Below are 27,980 nucleotides of genomic sequence, written 5' to 3'. Positions count from 1 at the left end.
GCGGACCGGTACCGGTCCGTGTGTCACTTGGTACCGGGCCGCCAAGCCGCACAGATTTTTTTTTTATATATATCGACGAACAATTAATTCAGGTCAAGACACTCGTCCGGGTCACGTGACATGTTTCCCCAGTCGAGCCCGCAAAGCTAATATGTGGGGACAGGCTAACTAACCAGCCAATGAAGAATTCAAAACTGTTTCAACACATGGAGACCAAGCATCCTGCAATAAAAGACACACCTTAATAACTTCGGGTGTCATTGTCTCCGATTACGTCTAGATGGGACCGGCTCGTTTCTGAGAAACAAACTCAGTGCTCCCACTAATTCAGTGCTTCTCAATTATTTTCTGTTACGCCCCCCCCCCCCCCCCCTAGCAAGAAGAAAACTATTCGCTTAACTTTAACTTTACAGATCATGTTTTAACTATGGATATATACTTTCATAAAATCGTTTTTTTACTTTTACTTTTAACTAATGCTAACAAACCTAGATCAGTGTTGAAGTCATAACTCCAATATAACACCAACATTTGACATAAACTTTGCAGCAACAAATGTAGGCAGAAAATATAACAATACTCACGGGCATATTTTATGTATACTAAAAATTGATTGAAGCTTAGTGGCGGAACACTTTGTATTGTACTAAAGCATGAAATCATGATGTACAAACTTTTTTTCTGTAATTCTTTACATTCTTTTCAATTATGCTATTACTGTGTGTTTTTATCAGTAAAAAAACAAACAAAATAAACTATTTTTCCTCTGTCATTTTTTTTAGGGGGCTGCGTGAATTGCATTTGCCTTCATTTCAATCACGTACTGTAAGTTCCATGTGTGTTCATTTGGAGTTCCGAATATTACGTCAGCCATTATGACCTGAAGACTTGAGGAGAACAGCAAACAAGTAAGTCATTATCACTAATTTACAATTTTACACTTTACGACAAGTATTTTAGCATCTCATAGATGTTTTAGTTTTGTCTGAGCCTAATGCTAACATACAATGCTAACAAACCTAGATCAATGTTGCAGTCGTTATAACTCCAATATAACACAGATATTTGAACACAAACTTGCAGCAACACTTGTAGGCAGAAAATATAACGATACTCACGGGCATATTTTATGTATACTAAAAACTGATTGAAGCTTAGTGGCGCAACTCTTTGTATTATACTAAAGCAAGAAATCATGATGTACAAACTGTTTTTCTGTAAATATTTACATTCCTTTAAATTATGCTATTACTGTAGGTTTTTATAAAGTAAAAAACAAACAAATTAACTTTTTCTTGTGTCGTTTTTTTAGGGAACTGCGCAAATTCAGGGCTCGAAACTAACGATTGCCCGATTGCCCGGGGCAAGTAGCGATGGCAGAGGGGCAAGTAGAAATTTTTCCTCACTTGCCCGAACTTGCCCTGCCATAATACCATGTTTTCAAGCTGTAAAAACACGATTTTGTGCATAATTTCTCGCAACTTCTGCCGCTTCTGGTCCGACATTTTGTTTTCTAGGGAGCGTGTAAGTCTGCAATACATTGATAACGGCAAAGCGCTTCGTAATTAAATGCATGCTCCCTCACTCGTCCCTGGCTCTTCTGCGCCTGCGCACCAGCAGAGCTTGTTTCCGGTTGGCGGATACGAAGGCATATGAAGGCAAAACTTATAGCAGGGGTCACCAAACTACGGCCCGCGGGCCGGATACGGCCCGCGGGACCGTTTAATCTGGCCCGCCAACCCTGAATAAATTGTATTATTAAACTTTTTTTTTTTTTTTTGCTCATTTTGCCTGCAATGACTGCGTTTCCCCAGTAGATGGGGAAGCGCTCGCCTGCGCATTTACTACCGGAAGCCGTGTCAGAAAGCTCGGTGCACACTCACAAGTGCGTGTACGGACATGGCGCACTCGCGCTCTATTGTATCAGTCCCGAATTTAGAGCGTGGGCTGTGACGACAGCATTCTTGTAATTTGCGCGCTGAGCTTTCAGATGCAGTTTTGCGCTAAAGCCACCCACAAACCTTCCCCTGGAATCCTTCCGTTAAAATGTCGCCCAAGTAAAGCAGTGCCGAGCGTTTAAAAGAGTTGCCAATTTGGCTCGACGTACGCGACGTGACGTTCAGCCACATGAACGTCAACATCTACCCGTCACAGATCGAGGTAAACGGACCAACACCTCGGATCTCGCCTAAGAATTGCCACAACAAATTTTACTCCAGACTATGACGCACTATCAAACTTTAACAAAAAAGACAGCAGTGTCTACAAGCCTACTGGAACCTACAAAAGGATTATAAGGAAGGAACACAAGAACTTTAAGAGACTGCTCATATGTGTCAGAGAGGTTCTGCTCTGACAACTGAGCTGAACTTTTATCTGTTAAGATTGTGCATGGCACAACAGAAAGTTAATGTTCCATGTTTTTTTTTCTATGAAGAACCCAGAGAGAGTTATTTAGTTATTTATTTCCTGTTTTTTCTGTGAAGAACTCAGAGAGGGTTTAGTTATTATTTATTTCATTAATAGTGTTATTATTTGTTTCCTGACTTTTTTTCTGTAAAGAACCTGGAAAGGGTTATTAAATAACCGTTATTTGGTTATGTGTGGCTTTCTGGAAAACAATAATTTTTTTAAGCTCCCCTACGATCGTCACACTTTTTCTGTTACAAACTGCCACCGGCCCGCCATCAGAGAAGGGAAAGGTTATGTGGCCCTCACAGGAAAAAGTTTGGGGACCCCTGACTTATAGTGTTGTCTTTTTTATTGCAAAAATGTGTCGGGCAAGTAAAAATCCACTCCAAAAAAATTCGGGCAAGTAAAATTATGTTTCGGGCAAGTAAAATTTTCTCCAACTTGCCCGAGGGCAACTTGGGCAAAAAATAAGCTTCGAGCCCTGAAATTGCATTCATTTCTATGGTGTACTGTAAGTTCCATGTGTGTTCATTTGGAGTTACGAAAATTACGTTAGCCCTTATGATCTGAATACTTGAGAACAGCAAACAAGTAAGTCATTATCACTCATTTACAAAAGTCACACTTTACGACAAGTATTTTGGCATCTCCCGGATGTTTTAGTTTTGTCTGAGCTAACAAACCTAGATCAATGTTGCAGTCGTTATAACACCAATATTTGAACACAAACTTTGCAGCAACACTTCTAAGCAGAAAATACAACAATACTCACGTGCATATATTATGTATTCTTAAAACTGATTGAAGCTTAGTGGCTCAACTATTTTGGGGGTTGCAAACCACCCAATACAGATTTGACACAGTATGTGTAGAAAATGTGATGAATGCAAAGGTTGGTTAGCTTGATGCTAACGCATTATGGAAAACAGCATCGACAGACTAACACAACTAGCATCAGTCTTTTGTTCGGGGCTATGTCATGTGCCTGTATCTGTTTGAAACTGCCTGCTCTGCTCTGCCCTGCCCTGCCCTGCCCTGCCCTGCCCTGCCCTGCCCTGCCCTGCCCTGCCCTGCCCTGCCCTGCCCTGCCCTGCCCTGCCCTGCCCTGCCCTGCCCTGCCCTGCCCTGCCCTCTCAACGGCCTGTGCCTGGGTAAAGCTATGACTTTATGCCTGCCCTCCTGGCCTACGCTTGGATGAGACCATGACTGCCATGACCTGGATGATGCCATGATTCCCTGCCTGCCTAGCACCCGTCTCTTCTTTTATTTTTCTCATGTCGTCTTCCGTCCACTGGCTCCCCATAAAACAGCGCATACATTTCAAGATCCTTGTCACCACATAATAGGCCCTAAACAACCTTGAATCTATTATTATTATTATTATTATTATTATTATTAAAAATAGATAAATGGATTAGTAAATATATAAGTAAATAGAGAAGTACACGTAAATAGAAGTAGATAAGTAAATAGATAAAAATGGATATGTAAATAGATAAAAAATAAATAAAATAGATGAGTAAAAAGATAAAAATGGATGAGTAAATATATAAAAATGGATGAGTAAATAGATAAAAATAGATTAAAAAAGAAAAGTAAATAGATAAAACTAGAAAAGTAAAATAGATAAAATGAATAAGTACCACTAGTAGCGGTACAGACAAAACACATGATTAGGTGCCACGCATGTTGTAGAGTCTGACAGCAGTGGGAATGAAGGATCTGCCGGGATCACCTTGAATGTGTCTGGACGACGCCGGGACCTCTTTGGATGCGCCTAGGAGGCACCTTGAATGCGCCTTAGATGTGCCTTTGATGCACCTTAGATGTACCTTGGATGCGCTTGGACGACGTCGGGACCGCCTTGAATACGCCTGGACGACGCCGGGACCGCCTTAGATGCACCTTGTCAACGCCGGGACTGCCTTCGATGCGCCTGGAAGACGCCGGGAGCGCCTTAGATGTGCCTGGACGAAGGCAGGAACGCCTTCTAGCCGACGCCGAGACCATCTTGGATGCACCTGGATGACGCCGGGACCGACTTGAATGCGACTGGACGACGCCTTGGATGCGCTTTGCATGCTCCTGGACAACACCAGGACCGCCTTGAATGGGCCTGGATGACGCCGGGTCCGCCTTGCATGCGACTGGACGCTGGGACTGTCTTGTTTAAGCCTGGACGACGCCGGGATCGCCTTGGATGCGCCTGGACGACGCCGGGATTGCCTTGGATGAACCTTAGATCCGAAAGGACCACCTTGGAATCGCTTTGGATGCGCCTGGCCGACACTGGGACCGCCTTAGATGCGCCTTAGATGCGCCTTGAATGCGCCTTGGATGTGCCTTGCATGCTCCTGGACGACGCTGGGACCGCCTTGGAACCGCCTTGGATGCGCATGGATGTCGCCAGGACAGCCTTTGTTGCGCCTTGGATGAGCCTCCGATGCACCTGAACAATACCAGGACCACCTTGGATGCGCATGGACGTTGCCGGGACCGCCTTGGATGCGCCTTGAATTCGCTTTCACTGCGCCTGGATTACGCCCGGACCGCCTTGGATGTGCCTTGGATGTGCCTTGAATGCTTCTGGACAACGCCGGGTTCATCTTGGATGCGCCTCGGATGTGCCTCGGATAAGCCTCGGATGCGCCTTGACGACGGCGTGACTGGCTTGGATGCGCCAGGACGATGCTGGGACCGCCTTGGATGCGCCTGGATGACAGCGGGACTGCCTTGGTTGCGCCTTGGTTGCGCCTTGGTTGCGCCTTGGTTGCGCCTTGGTTGCGCCTTGGTTGCGCCTTGGTTGCGCCTTGGTTGCGCCTTGGATGCGCCTTGGATGCGCCTTGGATGCGCCTTGGATGCGCCTTGGACGCGCCTTGGACGCGCCTTGGACGCGCCTTGGACGCGCCTTGGACGCGCCTTGGACGCGCCTTGGACGCGCCTTGGACGCGCCTTGGACGCGCCTTGGACGCGCCTTGGACGCGCCTTGGACGCGCCTTGGACGCGCCTTGGACGCGCCTTGGACGCGCCTTGGACGCGCCTTGGACGCGCCTTGGACGCGCCTTGGACGCGCCTTGGACGCGCCTGGACGACGCCGGGACCGCCTTGGATTCGCCTGGACGCTGGGACCGCCTTGTTTGTGCCTGGACGACGCCGGGACTTCCTTGGATGAGCCTTAGATGCACCTGGACCGATATGCCTTCAGTACGCCTTGAATGCGCCTGCACAACGCTGGGACTGCCTTGGATGTGCCTTGGATGCACCTTGGATGCGCCCAGGATGCGTCTAGAATGCGCCAAAACGACGCCAAGACTGCCTTGACTGCCTTCCATGTGCCTTGGATGCGCTTGGACGCCACCAGGTTCACCTTGGATATGCCTGGATGATGCCGGGACCGCCTTGAATGTGCCCGGACGACGCTGGGACTGCCTTGGATGCGCCTTGGATGCGCCTGGATGAAGCCAGAATCACCTTGGATGTTCCTGGACGACGCCGGGACCAACTTGGACGCGGCTGGATGACGCCGGGAATGCCTAGAAAGTGCCTTGGATGCGCCTTGGATGCACTTGGACGACTTCAGGAACGCCTCGGATACGCCTGGACGACGCCGGGACCATCTTGAATGCACCTGGTTGCCGCCGGGACTGCCTTTTATGCGCCTGGACGACGCCGGGACTGCCTTGTATGCGCCTAGACGACGCCGGGACCGCCTTGGAAGCGCCTGGATGACGGCGGGACCGCTTTAAATGCGCCTTGGATGACGCTAGGATGGCCTTGGGTGCGCCTGGGGGATGCTGGGACCGCCTTGCATGCGCCTGGACTCTGGGACAGCCTTGTTTGCGCCTCGGCGACGCTGGGACTGCCTTGTTTGCGCCTCGGCGACGCTGGGACTGCCTTAGATGCGCCTGGACGACGCTAGGACCGCCTTGGATTCGCCTGGACGCCGGAACTGCCTTGGATGCACTTGGACGACGCTGAGACCGCCTTGGATGCGCCTGGACGACACCAGGTCTGCCTTGGATGTGCCTTGGATGTGCTTGGAGGACGCCAGGACCACCATGGAAGCGCCTGGAAAACGCCGGTACCGACTTTGATCCGCACGGGCGATGCTGGGACCGCCTTGAATGCTCCTTGGATGAGCCTTGGCTGTGCCTTGGATGAACTCAGATGATTCGCCTGGACGCCAGGACTGCCTTGGATGCACTTGGACGACGCTGAGACCGCCTTGGACACGCCTGGACGACGCCGGGACCGCCTTGGATTTGCCTGGACGCTGGGACCGCCTTGTTTGTGCCTGGACAACGCCTGGACCGCCTTGGATGCGCCTAGATGACGCCGGGACTGCCTTTCATGCGCCTGAACGCTGGGACCGACTTGTTTGTGCCTGGACGACGCTGGGACTGCATTGGATGCCCTTGGATGCACCTGGACGACCCAGGGGACTGCCTTGGATGCGCCTGGACGACTCCGGGACTGCCTTGGAAGCGCCTTGGATGCGCTTTGGATGCACATGGATACGCTGGGACCGCCTCGGATGTGCCTGGATGACGCTGGCATTCCCTTGGATGCGCCTTGGATGCTCCAGGACAACGCCAGGACCGCCTTGGATTTGCCTGGACGCTGGGACTGCAATGTTTGTGCCTGGATGACGCCGTGACCGCCTCGGATGCGCCTTGGATGCGCCTTGGATGCACCTGGCCGATGCTGGGACCGCCTTGCATGCGCCTGGAAGCTGGGACCCCCTTGCTTGCGCCTGGATGACACCGGGACCGCCTTGGACACGCCTGGACGACCCCGGACTCCCTTGGATTCGCCTGTCCGCTGGGACCGCCTTGTTTGTGCCTGGATGACGCCGGGACCGCCTTGGATTTGTCTGTCCGCTGGGACCGCCTTGTTTGTGCCAAGACGACGCCGGGACTGCCTTGGTTGTGCCCGCACGCCGCTGGGACCCCCTTGGATGTGCCTTGGATGCGCCTTGGATGCACCTGGACAACGCTTGGACCGCCTTGTTTACACCTGGATGATGCTGGGACCGCCTTGGATGCGCCTGGATGACGCTGGCACTGCCTTGGATGCGCCTTGGATCCACCTGGACGACGCCAGGACCACCTTGGGTGTGCCGGACGACGCCTGGAACGCCTTGCATGCGCCTGGACGACACTGGGACTGCCTTGGATGCGCCTGGATGACCCTGAGACTTCCTTGGATGCACCTTGCATGTTCCTGGATGACGCCGGGACCACTTTGAATGCGCCTGGATGACGCCGGGACCGCCTTGCATGCGCCTGGACGACGCTGAATCGCCTTGTATTCCCCTGGATGCTGGGACTGCAGTGTTTGTACCTGTACGACGCTGTGACCGGTTTGGATGTGCCTTGAATGGGCCTTGGATGCACCAGGACGACGCTGGGACTGCCTTCGATGCGCCTGGTCGACGCTGGGACTGCCTTGGATCCGCCTTGGATGCACCTTGGATGCGCTTGGATGAAGTTGGGACAGCCCTGGATACGCCTGGACACGCTTGGACAACGCCGGGATTGCCTTGGATGCGCCTGGACGACGGCAGGACCGCCTTGTTTGAGCCTGGATAACCCCAAGATCGCCTTGGATGCGACTGGATGATGCCAGGACCGCCTTGGATGTGAGTGGACGCTGGGATCGCCTTGTTTGCGCCTGGACGACGACAGGACCGCCTTGGATGGGCCTCGGATGCACCTTGGATGCGCCTGGACGACAGCAGGACCACTTTGGATGCGCCTGGACGACGGCGGGACCGCCTTGGATGCAACTGGACGACAGCGGGACCGCCTTAGATTCCCCTTGGATGTGCCTTGGATGCGCCCGGACGATGCCGGGAATGCCTTGATGCGCCTGGAAGACGCCGTTAGCGCCTTGCATGCGACTGGACGCTGGGACCGCCTTGTTTAAGCCTGGACGACGCCGTTAGCGCCTTGCATGCGACTGGACGCTGGGACCGCCGTGTTTAAGCCTGGACGATGCCGGGACCGCCTTGGAAGAACCTGGGCGACGCCGGGACCGCCTTGGGTGCGCCGGACGACGCTTGGAACGCCTTGCATGTGCCTGGACGCTGGGACCGCCTTGGATGCGCCTGGAAGATGCCGTGGCCGCCTCGGATGCGCCTTGGATGCACCTGGCCGATGCTGGTACTGCCTTGGGTGCGCCTGGGTGACGCCGGGACAGCCTTGCATGCGCCTGGACTCTGGGACAGCCTTGTTTGCACCTCGACGACGCTGGGACTGCCTTAGATGCGCCTGGACGACGCCAGGACTGCCTTGGATTCGCCTGGACGCCGGGACTGCCTTGGATGCACTTGGACGACGCTGAGACTGCCTTGGATGCGCTTGGACGACAGCAGGTCTGCCTTGGATGTGCCTTGGATGTGCCTTGGATGTGCCTAGAGGACGCCAGGACCACCTTGCATCCGCCTGGAAAACGCCGGTACCGACTTTGATCCGAACGGATGATGCCGGGACCGCCTTGAATGCTCCTTGGATGCGCCTTGGCTGTGCCTTGGATGAACCCGGATGACGCCGGGACCACCTTGGATAAGCCTGGATGACGCCGGGACCGCCTTGGATGTGCCTGGTTGACGTCGGGACTTTCTTGTTTGCGCCTGGACGAAACCTGGACTGCCTTGGACAACGCCGGGACCGCCGTAGATTAGCCTGGATGCTGAGTCTGCCTTGTTTGTGCCTGGACAACCCCGGGACCGCCTTGGATGCGCCTTGGATGCGCCTTGGATGCGCCTTGGATGCGCCTTGGATGCGCCTTGGATGCGCCTTGGATGCGCCTTGGATGCGCCTTGGATGCGCCTTGGATGCGCTTTGGATGCGCTTTGGATGCGCTTTGGATGCGCTTTGGATGCGCTTTGGATGTATCTGGACGACGCTGAGACCGCCTTGGTTGCGCTTTGGATGTACTTGGACGACGCTGGGACTGCCTTGTTTGCGCCTGGACGACGCCTGGACCGCCTTTGATTTGCTGGGACTGCCTTGTTTGTGCCTGGATGCCGCTGGGACCGCCTTGGATGCGCCTTGGATGCACCTGTACAACGCTGGGACCGCCTTGTTTGCACCTGGATGACGCCAGGACCGCTTTGCATGCGCCTTGGAGTCACCTGGACGCCGCCGGGACCGTCTTGGGTGCGCCGTACGACGCCGGGACCGTCTTGCATGAACCTGGACGCTGGGACTGCCTTGTTTGCGCCTGGACGATGCCGGATGCGCCTATGATGCGCCTTGGATGAACCTGGACGACACCGGGCCCGCCTTGGATGCGTTTTGGATGCCCTTGGACAACATTGGGACCGCCTTGGATGCGCATGGATGACGCCAGGACAGCCTTTGTTGCGACTTGGACGCGCCTTGGATGAGCCTCCGATGCGCCTGAACAATACCAGAACCACCTTGGATGCGCGTGGACGATGCCGGGACCGCCTTGGATGCGCCTTGAATTCGCTTTCACTGCGCCTGGATTACGCCCGGATCGCCTTGGATTAGCCTGGACGCCGGGACTGCCTTGGATGCACTTGGACGACGCTGAGACCGCCTTGGATGCGCCTGGACGACACCAGGTCTGCCTTGGATGTGCCTGGAGGATGCCAGGAACACCTTGGATTCGCCTGCCCGCTGGGACCGCCTTAGATGGGCCTTGGATGCGCTTTGGATGCAGCCGGAAGACGCTGGGACCGCCTTGTTGGCGCCCGGACGAGGCCGGGACTGCCTTGGTTGTGCCTGCACGCTGCTGGGACCTCCTTGGATGTGCCTTGGATGCGCCTTGGATGCAACTGGACAACGCTTGGACCGCCTTGTTTACACCTGGATGAGGCTGGGGCCGCCTTGGATGCGCCTGGATGACGCTGGCACTACCTTGGATGCGCCTTGGATCCGCCTGGACGACGCCGGGACCGCCTTGGGTGCGCCGGACGACGCCTGGAACGCCTTGCATGCGCCTGGACGCTGGGACCGCCTTGTTTGCGCCTGGATGACGCCTCGGATGCGCCTTGGATGCGTTTGGACGACACTGGGACTTCCTTGGATGTGCCTGAATGACCCTGAGACTTCCTTGGATGCACCTTTCATGTTCCTGGACGACGGCGGGACCACTTTGGCTGCGCCTGGACGAGGCTGGGACCGCCTTGCATGCGCCTGGACGACGCCGAATCGCCTTGGATTCCCCTGGATGCTGGGACTGCACTGTTTGTACCTGTACGACGCTGTGACCGCCTTGGATGTGCCTTGAATGCGCCTTGGATGCACCAGGACGACGCTGGGACTGCCTTCGATGCGCCGGGTCGACGCTGGAACTGCCTTGGATCCGCCTTGGATGCACCTTGGATGCGCTTGGATGACGTTGGGACCGCCCCGGATACGCCTGGACGACGCCGGGATTGCCTTGGATGCGCCTGGACGACGGCAGGACCGCCTTGTTTGAGCCTGGACAACCCCAAGATCGCCTTGGATGCGACTGGATGATGCTAGGACCGCCTTGGATGCGCGTGGACGCTGGGATCGCCTTGTTTGCACCTGGACGACGACAGGACCGCCTTGGATGCACCTTGGATGCACCTTGGATGCGCCTGGATCACGGCAGGACCACTTTGGATGCGCCTGGACGACGGCGGGACTGCCTTGGATGCGCCTGGACGACGGCGGGACCGCCTTGGATTTCCCTTGGATGTGCCTTGGATGCGCCCGGACGATGCCGGGACTGCCTTGGATGTGCCTGGAAGACGCCGTTAGCGCCTTGCATGCGACTGGACGCTGGGACTGCCTTGTTTAAGCCTGGACGAGGCCGGGACCGCCTTGGATGAACCTGGACGACGCCGGGACCACCTTGCATGTGCCTGGACGACGCAGGAATTGCCTTGGATGAACCGTAGATCCGCATGGACCACCTTGGATGTGCTTTGGATGCGCCTGGGCGACACTGGTACCGCCTTAGATGCGCCTTGAATGCGCCTCGGATGTGCCTTGTATGCTCCTGGACGACACTGGGACCGCCTTGGATGCGTCTTGGATGAGCCTCCGATGCGCCTGAACAATACCAGGACCACCTTGGATGCGCATGTACGATGCCGGGACCGCCTTGGATGCGCCTTGAATTCGCTTTCACTGCGCCTGGATTACGCCCGGACCGCCTTGGATTCGCCTGGACGCCGGGACTGCCTTGGATGCACTTGGACGACGCTGAGACCGCCTTGGATGCGCCTGGACGACACCAGGTCTGCCTTGGATGTGCCTTGGATGTGCCTTGGATGTGCCTAGAGGACGCCAGGACCACCTTGGATCCGCCTGGAAAACGCCGGTACCGACTTTGATCTGCACGGACGATGCCGGGACCGCCTTGAATGCTCCTTGGATGCGCCTTGGCTGTGCCTTGGATGAACCCGGATGACGCCGGGACCGCCTTGGATAAGACTGGATGACGCCGGGACCGCCTTGGATGTGCCTGGTTGACGTCGGGACTTTCTTGGGTGCGCCTGGACGACGCCGGGACCGCCTTGGATGCGCCTGGACGACGGCAGGACCGCGTTGTTTAAGCCTGGACAACCCCAAGATCGCCTTGGATGCGACTGGATGATCCTTGCATGGTCCTGGACGACGCTAGGACCGCCTTGGCTGCGCCTGGACTACCCCGAGACCGCCTTGCATGCGCCTGGATGCTGAGACCACCTTGTTTGCGCCTGGACGAAACCTGGACTGCCTTGGACGCGCCTGGACGACGCCGGGACCGCCGTAGATTAGCCTGGATGCTGAGTCTGCCTTGTTTGTGCCTGGACAACCCCGGGACCGCCTTGGATGCGCTTTGGATGTATCTGGACGACGCTGAGACTGCCTTGGTTGCGCTTTGGATGTACTTGGACGACGCTGGGACCACCTTGTTTGCGCCTGGACGACGCCTGGACCGCCTTTAATTTGCTGGGACTGCCTTGTTTGTGCCTGGACGCCGCTGGGACCGCCTTGGATGCACCTGTACAACGCTGGGACCGCCTTGTTTGCACCTGGATGACGCCAGGACCGCTTTGCATGCGCCTTGGAGTCACCTGGACTCGCCGGGACCGTCTTGGGTGCGCCGTACGACGCCGGGACAGTCTTACATGAACCTGGACGCTGGGACAGCCTTGTTTGCGCCTGGACGATGCCGGATGCGCCTATGATGCGCCTTGGATGAACCAGGACGATGCCGGGACCACCTTATATGCTCCGGACGACGCCGGGACCGCTTTGGATGCTTCTGGACAACTGCAGCACCGCCTTGCATGCGCCTGGAAGCTGGGACCCCCTTGCTTGCGCCTGGACGACGCCGGGACCGCCTCGGACACGCCCGGACGACGCCGGGACTGCCTTGGATTTGCCTGGACGCTGGGACCGCCTTGTTTGTTCCTGGACAACGCCTGGACCGCCTTGGATGCGCCTTGGATGCGCCTTGGATGCGCCTTGGATGCGCCTTGGATGCGCCTTGGATGCGCCTTGGATGCGCCTTGGATGCGCCTTGGATGCGCCTTGGATGCGCCTTGGATGCGCCTTGGATGCGCCTTGGATGCGCCTTGGATGCGCCTTGGATGCGCCTTGGATGCGCCTTGGATGCGCCTTGGATGCGCCTTGGATGCGCCTTGGATGCGCCTTGGATGCGCCTTGGATGCGCCTTGGATGCGCCTTGGATGCGCCTTGGATGCGCCTTGGATGCGCCTTGGATGCGCCTTGGATGCGCCTTGGATGCGCCTTGGATGCGCCTTGGATGCGCCTGGACAACGATGGGAGCGCCTTGGATGTCGCCTGGACAACGATGGGAGCGCCTTGGATGTCGCCTTAGATGTCCCTTGGATGCGCCTGTATAATGCCAGGACCACCTTGGATGAGCCTGGATGACGCCGGGACCGCCTTTCATGCGCCTGAACGCTGGAACCGACTTGTTTGTGCCTGGACGACGCTGGGACTGCATTGGATGCGCCTTGGATGCCCTTGGATGCACCTGGACGACCCAGGGACCGCCTTGGATGCGCCTGGACGACTCCGGGACTGCCTTGGAAGCGCCTTGGATGCGCTTTGGATGCACCTGGATGACGCTGGGACCACCTCGGATGTGCCTGGATGACGCTGGCATTCCCTTGGATGCGCCTTGGATGCTCCTGGACAAAGCCGGGACCGCCTTGGATTCGCCTGGACGCTGGGACTGCAATGTTTGTGCCTGGATGACGCCGTGACCTCCTCGGATGCGCCTTGGATGCACCTGGCCGATGCTGGGACTGCCGTGGATGCGCATGGACGACTCCGGGACCAGCTTGGATGCGCCTAGACGACGCCGGGACCGCCTTGGATGCACTGGTTGATATCGGGACTGCCCTGGTTGCGCCTGGACGACGGTGAGACCGCCTTGGATGCACCTTGAATCGATGCTCTTGGACGACTCCGGGGCCGCCTTGGATTTGCCTGTCCGCTGGGACCGCCGTGTTTGTGCCTGGACGACGCCAGGACCGCCTTGGATTCGGCTGTCCGCTGGGACCACCTTGTTTGTGCCTGGACGACGCCGGGACCGCCTTGGATTCGCCTGTCCGCTGGGACCGCCTTAGATGGGCCTTGGATGCGCTTTGGATGCCCCTGGAAGACGCTGGGACCGCTTTGTTTGCGCCTGGACGACGCCGGGACCGCCTTGGTTGTGCCTGCACGCCGCTGGGACCTCCTTGGATGTGCCTTGGATGAGCCTTGGATGCAACTGGACAACGCTTGGACCGCCTTGTTTACACCTGGATGACGCTGGGACCGCCTTGGATGCGCCTGGATGACGCTGGCACTGCCTTGGATGCACCTTGGATCCCCTGGACGACACCGGGACCGCCTTGCGTGCGCCGGACGATGCCTGGAACGCCTTGCATGCGCCTGGACGATGGGACCGCCTTGTTTGCGCCTGGATGACGCCTTGGATGCGCCTTGGATGTGCCTGGACGACACTGGGACTGCCTTGGATGCGCCTGGATGACCCTGAGACTTCCTTGGATGCGCCTTGCATGTTCCTGGACGACGCCGGGACCACTTTGGATGCGCCTGGACGACGCCGAGACCGCCTTGCATGCGCCTGGACGACGCCGATTCCCCTGGAGGCTGGGACTGCACTGTTTGTACCTGTACGACGCTGTGACCGCCTTGGATGTGCCTTGAATGCGCCTTGGATGCACCAGGACGTCGCTGGGACTGCCTTGGATGTGCCTGGTCGACGCTGGCACTGCCTTGGATGCGCCTGGATGACCCTGAGACTTCCTTGGATGCGCCTTGCATGTTCCTGGACGACGCCGGGACCACTTTGGATGCGCCTGGACGACGCCGAGACCGCCTTGCATGCGCCTGGACGACACCGATTCCCCTGGAGGCTGGGACTGCACTGTTTGTACCTGTACGACGCTGTGACCGCCTTGGATGTGCCTTGAATGCGCCTTGGATGCACCAGGACGTCGCTGGGACTGCCTTGGATGTGCCTGGTCGACGCTGGGACTGCCTTGGATGCGCCTTGGATGCACCTTGGATGCGCTTGGATGACTCCGGGACCGGCTTAGATGCGCCTGGACGACACCGGGACCGCCTTGGATGCGCTGTTTGATATCGGGACTGCCCTGGGTGCGCCTGGACGACGGTGAGACCGTCTTGGTTGCACCTTGGATGCTCTTGGACAACGGCGGGCCCGCCTTGGGTGCGCCGGACGAGGCTGGGACCGCCTTGCATGCGCCTGGACGCCAGGACCGCCTATTTAGCGCCTGGACGACGCCGGGATCGCCTTATGTGCGCCTTGGATGTGCCAGGATGACCCCAGGACTGCCATAGATGCGCCTGGATGACACCGGGACCGCCTGCCTGCCTGGCCCACTCTTGGATGAGACCGTGACCGCCTACGTGCCTTCCTGATTGGCCTGCACCTGGACGAAGACGACTGCCTGGCCTGCATCGGGATGAAGTCATGACAGCCGGCCTGACCTGCACCTGGATGAAGCCGTGACTTCCTGCCTGCCTGCCTGCGCCTGGATGATTACGTCAGCCATTATGATGTGAATACTTGAGTAGAACAGCAAACAAGTAAGTCAATATCACTCATTTACAAAGGTCAAACTTTACAAGTATTTTAGCATCTCCTGGATGTTTTAGTTTTGTCTGAGCCTAATGCTAACATATAATGCTAACTAACCTAGACCAATGTTGCAGTCGCTATAGCTCCAATATAACACCAACATTTGAACATAAACTTGCAGCAACACATGTAGGCAGTAAATATAGCAATACTCATGGGCATATATTATGTATACTAAAAACTGAGAGAAGCTAGTGGCTCAAGTCTTTGTATCATACTGAAATCATGATGTACAAACTGTTTTTCTGCAATTCTTTACATTCTTTTCAATCATGCTATTACTTTAGATTTTTATAAAGTAAAAAACATAAAAAAATGTTTTTCTTTCGTCATTGCCTTTTTTAGGGGGCTGGGCCAATTGCATTTGCCTTCATTTCAATGGTGTACTGTTAATTCCATGTGTGTTCATTTGGAGTTCCGAAAATTACGTCAGCCATTATGATCTGAAGACTTGAGGAGAACAGCAAACAAGTAAGTCATTATCACTCATTTACAGAGGTCACACTTACCGACAAGTATTTTAGCATCTCCCGGATGTTTTAGTTTTGTTTGAGCTTAATGCTAACATACAATGCTAACAAACGTAGATCACTGTTGCAGTTGTTATAGCTCCAATATTTGAACACAAACTTTGCAGCAACACTTGTAGGCAGAAAATATAACAATACTCACAGGCATATATTATGTATACTTAAAAACTGAGAGAAGCTTAGTGGCTCAACTCTTTGTATTATACTGAAGCAAGAAATCATGATGTACAAACTGTTTTTCTGTAAATATTTACATTCCTTTAAATTATGCTATTACTGTAGGTTTTTATAAAGTAAAAAACAAACAAAATAAACTTTTTCTTTTGTCGTTTTTTTAGGGGACTGCGCAAATTGCATTCATTTCTATGGTGTACTTACTGTAAGTTCCATGTGTGTTCATTTGGAGTTACAAAAAATACGTCAGCCCTTATGATCTGAATACTTGAGAACAGCAAACAAGTAAGTCATTATCACTCATTTACAAAAGTCACACTTTACGACAAGTATTTTGGCATCTCCCGGATGTTTTAGTTTTGTCTGAGCTAACAAACCTAGATCAATGTTGCAGTCGTTATATTTGAACACAAACTTTGCAGCAACACTTCTAAGCAGAAAATACAACAATACTCACGTGCATATATTATGTATTCTTAAAACTGATTGAAGCTTAGTGGCTCAACTATTTTGGTGGTTGCAAACCACCCAATACAGATTTGACACAGTATGTGTACAAAATGCGATGAATGCAAAGGTTGGTTAGCTTGATGCTAACGCATTATGGAAAACAACATCGACAGACTAACACAACTAGCATCAGTCTTTTGTTCGCGGCTATGTCGTGCCTGTATCTGTTTGAAACTTCATGCCCTGCCCTGCCCTGCCCTGCCCTGCCCTGCCCTGCCCTGCCCTGCCCTGCCCTGCCCTGCCCTGCCCTGCCCTGCCCTGCCCTGCCCTGCCCTGCCCTGCCCTGCCCTGCCCTGCCCTGCCCTGCCCTGCGCCTGGGTAAAGCTATGACTTTATGCCTGCCCTCCTGGCCTACGCTTGGATGAGACCATGACTGCCATGACCTGGATGATGCCATGATTCCCTGCCTGCCTAGCACCCGTCTCTTCTTTTATTTTTCTCATGTTGTCTTCCGTCCACTGGGTCCCCATAAAACAGCGCATACATTTCAAGATCCTTGTCACAACATAATAGGCCCTAAACAACCTTGAATCTATTATTATTATTATTAAAAATAGATAAATGGATTAGTAAATATATAAGTAAATAGAGAAGTACACGTATATAGAAGTAGATAAGTAAATAGATAAAAATGGATACGTAAATAGATAAAAATAAATAAAATAGATGAGTAAAAAGACCTTGTTCCGCGCCTCCATTGTTGAGGCGGCCGACCGGAGCTGCGGCCGTAAGGTCATTGGTGCCTGTCGTGGCGGCAATCCCCGAACCCGCTGGTGGACACCGGCGGTAAGGGATGCCGCCAAGCTGAAGAAGGAGTCCTATCGGGCCGTTTTGGCCTGCGGGACTCCCGAGGCAGCTGACAGGTACCGGATGGCCAAGCGAAACGCGGCTTCGGCGGTTGCTGAGGCAAAAACCCGGGCACGGGAGGAGTTTGGCGAGGCCATGGAGAATGACTTCCGGACGGCTTCGAGGAAATTCTGGTCCACCATCTGGCGTCTCAGGAGGGGGAAGCCTTGGATGCGCCTTGAATTCGCTTTCACTGCGCCTGGATTACGCCCGGACCGCCTTGAATGTGCCTTGGATGTGCCTTGGATGTGCCTTGGATGTGCCTTGGATGCTTCTGGACGACGCCGGGTTCATCTTGGATGCGCCTCGGACGCGCCTTGACAACGCCGTGACTGGCTTGGATAAGCCAGGACATACTGGGACCGCTTTGGATGAGCCTGGATGACAGCGGGACTGCCTTGGTTGCGCCTTGAATGCGCCTTGGATGCTCTGAGACGAAGCCGGGACAGCTTTGGATGCGCCGGACGATGCCGGGACTGCCTTACATGCGCCTGGACGCTGGAACCGCCTTGGATGTGCCTTGGATGCACCTGGACTGCCTTAGGTGTGCCTGGACAACGCCAGGACTGCCTTGGATATGCCTGGACGACGATGGGACCGCCTTGTTTGAGCCTGGACAACACTGGGACCGCCTTTGATCCGCTTTGGATGCTTCTGGACGATGCTGGGACCGCCTTGTTTGAGCCTGGACGACGCCGGGACCGCCTTGGATTCGCCAGGACGCTGGGACCGCCTTGTTGTGCCTGGACGACCCTGGGATCGCCTTGGATGCACCTGGACAACGCTAGGACCGCCTTGTTTGCGCCTGGATGACGCCGGGACCGCCTTGGATTCACCTGGACGCTGGGACCGCCTTGTTTGTGCCTGGACGACGCCGGGACTGCCTTGGATGAGCCTTAGATGCACCTGGACCGATATGCCTTCAGTACGCCTTGAATGCGCCTGCACAACGCCGGGACCGCCTTGGATGGGCCTTGAATGCGCCTTGGATGAGCCCAGGATGCGCCTAGGATGCGCCAAGACGACGCTAAGACTGCCTTGACTGCCTTGCATGTGCCTTGGATGCGCTTGGACGCCACCAGGATCACCTTGGATGTGCCTGGATGATGCCGGGACCGCCTTGGCTCCGCCTGGACGACGCTGGAGCTGCCTTGGATGCGCCTTGGATGCGCCTTGGATGCGCCTTGGATAAGATAAGATAAGATAAGATAAGATAATCCTTTATTATTCCCTCAATGGGGAAACTCCTGTGTTAGCAGCAGTACACTTAACATATACACACACACACGCATGCGGGGAAGGGGGTAAAGATTTTAAGAAGTAGAAGGTATGTATAATTAAAAAAAATATGGACAGTGTATACAAAATACTGGCAATATACAGTGGAGATAAAAAAAAATATTAGATAAAAAAATAGTGCAAAAAAAGTGCAAAGAAAGCAGGTAAAAGAGTGTGAGGTAGACAGATATTGCACATAGTGTGATTGCACATATGGTTATTGCACGTTATTGCATGTTATTTTGTCCGTTAGCTACGATGGTCGGCCTGGTTGTACAGTCTGATGGCAGCAGGGAGGAAGGACCTGCGATGCCTCTCGGTGGTGCATCGTGGGTGACGAAGCCGGTCGCTGATGGAGCTCTCCAGGGCTCTGACAGTCTCATGAAGGGGGTGGAAGACATTGCGCCTGGACGAAGCCAGAATCACCTTGGATGCTCCTGGACGACGCCGGGACCAACCTGGATGCGCCTGGATGACGCCGGGAACGCCTAAAAAGTGCCTTGGATGCGCCTTGGACGCACTTGGACGACTTCAGGAACGCCTCGGATACGCCTGGATGACGCCGGGACCATCTTGAATGGACCTGGTTGATGCCGGGACTGCCTTGTATGCGCCTGGACTGCCTTGTATCCGCCGGGACGACGCCGGGACTGACTTGTATGCGCCTGGACGACGCCAGGACCGCCTTGGAAGCGCCTGGATGACAGCGGGACCGCTTTAGATGCGCCTTGGATGACGCTAGGATGGTCTCTGGTGCGCCTGGGTGACGCCGGGACCGCCTTGAATGCGCCTGGACTCTGGGACAGCCTTGTTTGCGCCTCGGCGACGCTGGGACTGCCTTAGATGCGCCTGGATGACGCCAGGACCGCCTTGGATTCGCCTGGACGCCGGGACTGCCTTGGATGCACTTGAACGACGCTGAGAACGCCTTGGATGCGCCTGGACGACACCAGGTCTGCCTTGGATGTGCCTTGGATGTGCCTGGAGGACGCCAGGACCACCTTGGATGCGCCTGGAAAACGCCGGTACCGACTTTGATCCGCACGGACGATGCCGGGACCGCCTTGAATGCTCCTTGGATGCGCCTTGGCTGTGCCTTGGATGAACCCGGATGATTCGCCTGGACGCCGGGACTGCCTTGGATGCATTTGGACGACGCTGAGACCGCCTTGGACACGCCTGGACGAAGCCGGGACCGCCTTGGATTTGCCTGGACGCTGGGACCGCCTTGTTTGTGCCTGGACAACGCCCTGACCGCCTTGGATGACGTTGGGACCGCCCCGGATACGCCTGGACGACGCCGGGATTGCCTTGGATGCGTCTTGGATGCACTTGGACGACATTGGGACCGCCTTGGATGCGCATGGATGACGCCAGGACAGCCTTTGTTGCGACTTGGATGCGCCTTGGATGAGCCTCCGATGCGCCTGAACAATACCAGGACCACCTTGGATGCGCATGGACGATGCCGGGACCGCCTTGGATGCGCCTTGAATTCGCTTTCACTGCGCCTGGATTACGCCCGGACCGCCTTAGATTCGCCTGGACGCCGGGACTGCCTTGGATGCACTTGGACGACGCTGAGACCGCCTTGGATGCGCCTGGACGACACCAGGTCTGCCTTGGATGTGACTTGGATGTGCCTGGAGGACGCCAGGACCACCTTAGATGCGCCTGGAAAACACCGGTACCGACTTTGATCCGCACGGACGATGCCGGGACCGCCTTGAATGCGCCTTGGCTGTGCCTTGGATGAACCCGGATGATTCGCCTGGACGCCGGGACTGCCTTGGATGCACTTGGAAGACGCTGAGACCGCCTTGGACACGCCTGGACGACGCTGGGACCGCCTTGGATTTGCCTGGACGCTGGGACCGCCTTGTTTGTGCCTGGACAACGCCTGAACCGCCTTGGATGCGTCTTGGATGCGCCTTGGATGTACCTGGACAACGATGGGAGCGCCTTGGATGCCCCTGGACGTCGCCTTAGATATGCCTTGGATGCGCCTGTATCATGCCAGGACCACCTTGGATGACGCCGGGACCGCCTTTCATGCGCCTAAACGCTGGGACCGACTTGTTTGTGCCTGGACGACGCTGGGACTGCATTGGATGCGCCTTGGATGCCCTTGGATGCACCTGGACGACCCAGGGACTGCCTTGGATGTGCCTGGACGACTCCGGGACTGCCTTGGAAGCGCCTTGGATGCGCTTTGGATGCACCTGGGTACGCTGGGACCGCCTCGGATGCGCCTGGATGACGCTGGCATTCCCTTGGATGCGCCTTGGATGCTTCAGGACAACGCCGGGACCGCCTTGGATTTGCCTGGACGCTGGGACTGCAATGTTTGTGCCTGGATGACGCCCTGACCGCCTCGGATGCGCCTTGGAGGCACCTGGTTGAGGCTGGGACCGCCTTGCATGCTCCTGGAAGCCAGGACCGCCTTGGGTGCGCCGGACGACGCCTGGAACGCCTTGCATGCGCCTGGACGCTGGGACCGCCTTGTTTGCGCCTGGATGACCCCTCGGATGCGCCTTGGATGGGCCTGGACGACACTGGGACTGCCTTGGATGCGCCTGGATGATCTTGAGACTTCCTTGCATGCACCTTGCAGGTTCCTGGACGACGCTGGAACTACTTTGGATGCGCCTGGCCGACGCCGGGACCGCCTTGCATGCGCCTGGACGACGCCGAATCGCCTTGGATTCCCCTGGATGCTGGGACTGCACTGTTTGTACCTGTACGACGCTGTGACCGCCTTGGATGTGCCTTGAATCCGCCTTGGATGCACCAGGATGACGCTGGGACTGCCTTCGATGCGCCTGGTCGACGCTGGGACTGCCTTGGATCCGCCTTGGATGCACCTTGGATGCGCTTGGATGACGTTGGGACCGCCCCGGATACGCCTGGACGACGCCGGGATTGCCTTGAATGCGACTGGACGCTGGGACCGCCTTGTTTAAGCCTGGACGACGCCGGGACCGCCTTGGATGAACCTGGACGACGGCGGGACCACCTTGCATGTGCCTGGACGACGCCGGGATTGCCTTGGATGAACCTTAGATCCGCAAGGACCACGTTGGATGCGCTTTGGATGCGCCTGGCCGACACTGGGACCGCCTTAGATGCGCCTTGAATGCGCCTCGGATGTGCCTTGTATGCTCCTGGACGACGCCAGGACCGCCTTGGATGCGTCTTGGATGCACTTGGACGACATTGGGACCGCCTTGGATGCGCATGGATGACGCCAGGACAGCCTTTATTGCGACTTGGATGCGCCTTGGACGAGCCTCCGATGCGCCTGAACAATACCAGGACCACCTTGGATGCGCATGGACGATGCCGGGACCGCCTTGGATACGCCTTGAATTTGCTTTCACTGCGCCTGGATTACGCCCGGACCGCCTTGGATGTGTCTTGGATGTGCCTTGGATGTGCCTTGGATGCTTCTGGACGACGCCGGGTTCATCTTGGATGCGCCTCGGACACGCCTTGACAACGCCGTGACTGGCTTGGATGCGCCAGGACATACTGGGACCGCTTTGGATGCGCCTGGATGACAGCGGGACTGCCTTGGTTGCGCCTTGAATGCGCCTTGGATGCTCTGAGACAACGCCGGGACAGCTTTGGATGCGCCAGACGATGCCAGGACTGCCTAACATGCGCCTGGACGCTGGAACCGCCTTGGATGTGCCTTGACTGCCTTAGGTGTGCCTGGACGACGCCAGGACTGCCTTGGATATGCCTGGACGAAGATGGGACCGCCTTGTTTGAGCCTGGACGACGCCGGGACCGCCTTGGATTCGCCAGGACGCTGGGACCGCCTTGTTGTGCCTGGACGACCCCGGGATCGCCTTGGATGCACCTGGACAACGCTAGGACGGCCTTTGCGCCTGGACGACGCCGGGACCGCCTTGGATTCGCCTGGACACTGGGACCGCCTTGTTTGTGCCTGGACGACGCCGGGACTGCCTTGGATGAGCCTTAGATGCACCTGGACCGATATGCCTTCAGTACGCCTTGAATGCGCCTGCACAACGCCGGGACCGCCTTGGATTGGCCTTGGATGCGCCTTGGATGCGCCCAGGATCCGCCTAGGATGCGCCAAGACGACGCCAAGACTGCCTTGACTGCTTTGCATGTGCCTTGGATGCGCTTGGACGCCACCAGGATCACCTTGGATGTGCCTGGATGATGCCGGGACCGCCTTGGCTCCGCCTGGACGACGCTGGAGCTGCCTTGGATGCGCCTTGGATGCGCCTGGACGAAGTCAGAATCACCTTGGATGCTCCTGGACGACGCCGGGACCAACCTGGATGCGCCTGGATGACGCCGGGAACGCCTAAAAAGTGCCTTGGATGCGCCTTGGACGCACTTGGACGACTTCAGGAACGCCTCGGATACGCCTGGATGACGCCGGGACCATCTTGAATGCACCTGGTTGATGCCGGGACTGCCTTGTATGCGCCTGGACTGCCTTGTATGCGCCGGGACTGCCTTGTATGCGCCTGGACGACGCCAGGACCGCCTTGGAAGCGCCTGGATGACGGTGGGACCGCTTTAGATGCGCCTTGGATGACGCTAGGATGGCCTTGGGTGCGCCTGGGTGACGCCGGGACCGCCTTGAATGCGCCTGAACTCTGGGACAGCCTTGTTTGCGCCTCGGCGACGCTGGGACTGCCTTAGATGCGCCTGGACGCCGCCAGGACCGCCTTGGATTCGCCTGGACGCCGGGACTGACTTGGATGCACTTGGACGACGCTGAGAACGCCTTGGATGCGCCTGGACGACACCAGGTCTGCCTTGGATGTGCCTTGGATGTGCCTGGAGGACGCCAGGACCACCTTGGATGCGCCTGGAAAACGCCGATACCGACTTTGATCCGCACGGACGATGCCGGGACCACCTTGAATGCTCCTTGGATGCGCCTTGGCTGTGCCTTGGATGAACCTGGATGATTCGCCTGGACGCCGGGACTGCCTTGGATGCACTTGGACAACGCTGAGACCGCCTTGGACACGCCTGGACGACGCCGGGACCGCCTTGGATTTGCCTCGACGCTGGGGCCGCCTTGTTTGTGCCTGGACAACGCCTGGACCGCCTTGGATGCGCCTTGAATGTACCTGGACAACGATGGGAGCGCCTTGGATGCCCCTGGACGCCCCTGGACGTCGCCTTAGATGTGCCTTGGATGCGCCTGTATCATGCCAGGACCACCTTGGATGCGCCTGGATGACGCTGGGACCGCCTTTCATGCGCCTGAACGCTGGGACCGACTTGTTTGTGCCTGGACAACGCTGGGACTGCATTGGATGCGCCTTGGATGCACCTGGACGACCCAGGGACCGCCTTGGATGCGCCTGGACGACTCCGGGACTGCCTTGGAAGCGCCGTGGATGCGCTTTGGATGCACCTGGATATGCTGGGACCGCCTCGGATGCGCCTGGATGACGCTGGCATTCCCTTGGATGCTCCAGGACAATGCCGGGACCGCCTTGGATTTGCCTGGACGCCTGGGACTGCAATGTTCGTGCCTGGATGACGCCGTGACCGCCTCGGATGCGCCTTGGATGCACCTGGCCGATGCTGGGACCGCCTTGCATGTGCCTGGAAGCTGGGACCCCCTTGCTTGCGCCTGGACGACGCCGGGACCGCCTTGGACACGCCTTGAATTCGCTTTCACTGCGCCTGGATTACGCCCGGACCGCCTTGGATGTGCCTTGGATGTGCCTTGGACGCTTCTGGACGACGCCGGGTTCATCTTGGATGCGCCTCGGATGCGCCTTGGATGCGCCTTGACGACGCCATGACTGGCTTGGATGCGCCAGGACGATGCTGGGACCGCCTTGGATGCGCCTGGATGACTGCGGGACTGCCTTGGTTGCGCCTTGGATGCGCCTTGGATGCGCCTTGGATTCGCCTTGGATTCGCCTTGTATGCGCCTTGGATGCTCTGAGACGACGCCGGGACAGCTTTGGATGCGCCGGACGATGCCGGGACTGCCTTACATGCGCCTGGACGCTGGAACCGCCTTGGATGTGCCTTGAATGCACCTGGACTGCCTTAGGTGTGCTTGGACGACGCCAGGACTGCCTTGGATATGCCTGGACGACGATGGGACCGCCTTGTTTGAGCCTGGACAACACTGGGACCGCCTTGGATCCGCTTTGGATGCTTCTGGACGATGCTGGGACCGCCTTGTTTGAGCCTGGACGACGCCGGGACCGCCTTGGATTCGCCAGGACGCTGGGATCGCCTTGTCTGAGCCTGGACGACGCCGGGACCGCCTTGGATGTTCCTGGACAAAGCTAGGACCGCCTTGTTTGCGCCTGGACGACGCCGGGACTGTCTTGGATGAGCCTTAGATGCACCTGCACCGATATGGCTTCAATACGCCTCGAATGCGCCTGCACAACGCCGGGACCGCCTCGGATGCGCCAGACGATGCCGGGACTGCCTAACATGCGCCTGGACGCTGGAACCGCCTTGGATGTGCCTTGACTGCCTTGGATGCGCTTGGACGCCGCGAGATCACCTTGGATATGCCTGGATGATGCTGGGACCGCCTTGGCTGCGCCTGGGCGATGCTGGGACTGCCTTAGATGCACCTTGGAGGACGCCAGGACCACCTTGGATGTGCCTTCTTTTGTCGTTTTTTTAGGGGACTGCGCAAATTGCATTCATTTCTATGGTGTACTTACTGTAAATTCCATGTGTGTTCATTTGGAGTTACGAAAATTACGTCAGCCCTTATGATCTGAATACTTGAGAACAGCAAACAAGTAAGTCATTATCACTCATTTACAAAAGTCACACTTTACGACAAGTATTTTGGCACCTCCCGGATGTTTTAGTTTTGTCTGAGCTAACAAACCTAGATCAATGTTGCAGTCGTTATAACACCAATATTTGAACACAAACTTTGCAGCAACACTTCTAAGCAGAAAATACAACAATACTCACGTGCATATATTATGTATTCTTAAAACTGATTGAAGCTTAGTGGCTCAACTATTTTGGTGGTTGCAAACCACCCAATACAGATTTGACACAGTATGTGTACAAAATGCGATGAATGCAAAGGTTGGTTAGCTTGATGCTAACGCATTATGGAAAACAACATCGACAGACTAACACAACTAGCATCAGTCTTTTGTTCGCGGCTATGTCATGTGCCTGTATCTGTTTGAAACTTCCTGCCCTGCCCTGCCCTGCCCTGCCCTGCCCTGCCCTGGCCTGCCCTCTCAACGGCCTGTGCCTGGGTAAAGCTATGACTTTATGCCTGCCCTCCTGGCCTACGCTTGGATGAGACCATGACTGCCATGACCTGGATGATGCCATGATTCCCTGCCTGCCTAGCACCCGTCTCTTCTTTTATTTTTCTCATGTTGTCTTCCGTCCACTGGCTCCCCATAAAACAGCGCATACATTTCAAGATCTTTGTCACAACATAATAGGCCCTAAACAACCTTGAATCTATTATTATTATTATTATTATTATTAAAAATAGATAAATTGATTAGTAAATATATAAGTAAATAGAGAAGTACACGTATATAGAAGTAGATAAGTAAATAGATAAAAATGGATACGTAAATAGATAAAAATAAATAAAATAGATGAGTAAAAAGACCTTGTTCCGCGCCTCCATTGTTGAGGCGGCCGACCGGAGCTGCGGCCGTAAGGTCATTGGTGCCTGTCGTGGCGGCAATCCCCGAACCCGCTGGTGGACACCGGCGGTAAGGGATGCCGTCAAGCTGAAGGAGTCCTATCGGGCCGTTTTGGCCTGCGGGACTCCCGAGGCAGCTGACAGGTACCGGATGGCCAAGCGGAAAAGCGGCTTCGGCGGTTGCTGAGGCAAAAACCCGGGCGTGGGAGGAGTTTGGCGAGGCCATGGAGAATGACTTCCGGACGGCTTCGAGGAAATTCTGGTCCACCGATGCCAGAGTTTGGTCCGCATTTCCGGCAGTAAGTCGGATTCGTTCTCAGTGAGGGTTGGACTCCGCCAAGGCTGCCCTTTGTCACCGATTCTGTTCATAGTTTTTATGGACAGAATTTCTAGGCGCAGCCGAAGCGTTGAGGGTGTCCGGTTTGGGGACCTCAGCATCGCGTCTCTGCTTTTTGCAGACGACGTGGTGCTGTTGGCTTCTTCAGGCCGTGATCTCCAGCTCTCACTGGAGCGGTTCGCAGCCGAGTGTGAAGCGGTCGGGATGAGGGTCAGCACCTCCAAATCCGAGTCCATGGTCCTCGATCGGAAAAGGGTGGAATGCCCTCTCCGGATCGGGGATGAGATCCTGCCGCAAGTGGAGGAGTTTAAGTATCTTGGGGTCTTGTTCACGAGTGAGGGGAGGATGGAGCGCGAGATCGACAGGCGGATCGGTGCAGCGTCAGCAGTAATGCGGACTTTGTACCGGTCCGTCGTGGTAAAGAGAGAGCTGAGCCAAAAGGCAAAGCTCTCAATTTACCGGTCGATTTACGCTCCTACCCTCACCTATGGTCACGAGCTATGGGTCGTGACCGAAAGAACGAGATCCCGGATACAAGCGGCCGAAATGAGTTTTCTCCGCAGGATGTCCGGGCTCTCCCTTAGAGATAGGGTGAGAAGTTCGGTCATCCGGGAGAGACTCGGAGTAGAGTCGCTGCTCCTCCACGTTGAGAGGAGCCAGATGAGGTGGCTCGGGCATCTCATCAGGATGCCTCCTGGACGTCTTCCTGGGGAGGTGTTCCGGGCATGTCCCACCGGTAGGAGACCCCGGGGACGACCCAGGACGCGCTGGAGAGACTATGTCTCTCAGCTGGCCTGGGAACGCCTTGGGATCCCCCGGGATGAGCTAGATGAAGTGGCTGGGGAGAGGGAAGTCTGGGAGTCCCTCCTGAAGCTGCTCCCCCCGCGACCCGACCCCGGATAAGCGGAAGAAGATGGATGGATGGATGGATGGAGTAAAAAGATAAAAATAGATGAGTAAATATATGAAAATGGATGAGTAAATAGATAAAAATAGATTAAAAAAGAAAAGTAAATAGATAAAAATAGAAAAGTAAATAGGTAAAATAGATAAAATAAATAAAGTAAATAAGTACCACTAGTAGCGG

The 27,980-nt window shown here is 56.0% G+C and overlaps 1 protein-coding gene and 1 long non-coding RNA gene across 3 annotated transcripts in view; both read left to right on the top strand.

The window, feature by feature from the left end:
• The window catches only part of LOC133160072 (uncharacterized), a 3,227-nt gene extending 1,562 nt beyond the window's left edge, over positions 1-1,665 (top strand). The window contains exons 3-4 of one of the 2 annotated variants that reach the window (XR_009715798.1): positions 783-908; positions 1,313-1,665. This is a non-coding gene — a long non-coding RNA (uncharacterized LOC133160072). Of the gene's footprint in view, positions 1-782; positions 1,199-1,312 lie in introns of those variants that run through there. The other variant, XR_009715796.1, reaches the window with a different exon arrangement.
• An 11,543-nt stretch (positions 1,666-13,208) lies between these two features.
• LOC133160058 (uncharacterized) overlaps positions 13,209-27,980 on the top strand; it is a 49,153-nt gene continuing 34,381 nt past the window's right edge. The window contains exons 1-3 of the transcript XR_009715795.1: positions 13,209-15,497; positions 15,895-16,020; positions 16,418-16,538. The gene's annotated coding sequence lies outside the window, so the exon portion shown is untranslated. The remainder of the gene's footprint in view (positions 15,498-15,894; positions 16,021-16,417; positions 16,539-27,980) is intronic.

The sequence above is a fragment of the Syngnathus typhle genome, linkage group LG1, assembly GCF_033458585.1.
Source record: "Syngnathus typhle isolate RoL2023-S1 ecotype Sweden linkage group LG1, RoL_Styp_1.0, whole genome shotgun sequence".
In the NCBI taxonomy this organism is placed as follows: domain Eukaryota; kingdom Metazoa; phylum Chordata; class Actinopteri; order Syngnathiformes; family Syngnathidae; genus Syngnathus; species Syngnathus typhle.
The sequence above is the reverse complement of the archived record's forward strand: the minus strand, read 5'-3'. Positions and strand labels throughout refer to the sequence as shown.